Source organism: Choristoneura fumiferana, chromosome 3 (genome assembly GCF_025370935.1).
Source record: "Choristoneura fumiferana chromosome 3, NRCan_CFum_1, whole genome shotgun sequence".
Taxonomy (NCBI): Eukaryota; Metazoa; Arthropoda; class Insecta; order Lepidoptera; family Tortricidae; genus Choristoneura; species Choristoneura fumiferana.
This window is the reverse complement of record NC_133474.1, coordinates 17,668,900-17,670,433: the sequence shown is the minus strand read 5'-3', so window position 1 is coordinate 17,670,433 and position 1,534 is coordinate 17,668,900. Positions and strand designations below refer to the sequence as shown.

At 34.8% G+C, this 1,534-nt stretch overlaps 1 protein-coding gene across 1 annotated transcript in view; it reads right to left on the bottom strand.

Annotated features, from left to right (window-relative positions):
• The window catches only part of LOC141426117 (rho-associated protein kinase 1-like), an 8,613-nt gene that overhangs the window by 2,001 nt on the left and 5,078 nt on the right, over nucleotides 1-1,534 (bottom strand).

Below are 1,534 nucleotides of genomic sequence, written 5' to 3'. Positions count from 1 at the left end.
AGGGGGAAGAGACCGAAAAATAGCAGATAACCGTTTATTACAATGTTTTTTCCAGGTGTGTACACCGATATCTTCGACGGCGGGTGCTTCGCGGGGAAAGAAACGGATCTTGAATGAGGGCTATCTATTTTTAGTCTCACTAGTGGGCGCACTGTTGAGTGAGGTTTTAGTATGGTTTCAAAGTCTGTTTTAACGGGTGTGAATTCAAAGTTTATGTATTAAACATATTTAATACACTTAAAACGTACCATAAAAATATGGAGCATGCACAGTGTGCCATAGTCCCCGTTTGTTCGGAAAAAAGGGAGGAAAAAGGTTTGCGAAACACAACTGTCTCAAAACACAGACATTCATTGCCCGCGAACGCATATTTGCCATAAATAATTTAGATATTGGCAAAATTCTCACAAAATTATTCTATTATAATAAACCCGCGTAGCTCACCCAAAACTAGGAGATTACATTCGGAGACCTCACGCTACACTAGCGCCTCTAGCGCGAATTCATACGCCGATAGCCCTCATTGAAGCCCATCTATTTAAATAGACAGCTTTACCGCGGCTTCGCTCGCGTAAACCAGTCTTATAGTCGAACAAGATTTAGGATTTTATTAATTCGAATTCATATATCGTCCCTTACAACCAGAATCGCTATGCATGAATTGAAGTAGTTCGAGAAAAAACGCATTTAAAGGTTTGCATGCTCTAAAACCTATAAAAGCTAGTTATACTAAAAACATCTCTGTGTTTCTATTTAGATAATTTATCCCTTAATAGGATAGGGCTATGTTATTTACTCCTATAACTCTCGCGCCGAGTAGGTTAAAATAGGGTTTCTTCAAAAGGTACTGCAGATAAGCGATTTTGCCTGTAGACACGTTTTTTTTTTATCTTCTAAACTAGAAAGTTTACGCAGATATATTGGCTAAACTATCATTTTAAAGTCATAATTGAAGCATTTTTCGCCGAATACAGTGTTAAAATGCTTACATGTTTTATACAATTTAGTTTTTAGTTAAGTCTCCAGCGCAAATAAGAGGTATTGGCTGTAAACAAATCGGAATTTACCTCTTAAGCGCGCTTAAAAGTGCAAAATATCTAATGTTTTGACTCTAGGCTTTTTTTCTGTTTTTCTAGCTTCTATGCAATGTAGCATTATTCTGTTTTGTTTTATATCATTCAAAGCATATAACTTGTATTTTTTCGAAAGAGTTCATCAATCTATTTCAACAAATAGGTACCAAATAGCCCAAAAATATAATAAATGAAAATAGCGAGCTAGTCTTAAATATAGTAGTATATTTAGTATATGTGTGGATATATTACGTTATTCTTATAATATCATATGTGCTGCTTATACATTTAATTATGGAACTTTTGATTACATGCATACAACAAAAAACATTTTATTTAAACATTTTAAATAAAAAGGCACTTAGCGTCTCAGGCTCAAAGTAACCACTCAAACAGTCAGAAAAAGGAACCGTAATGGTAATCCATCAGTCTTCTTCTTCATTAAAACGATAACGAGCATG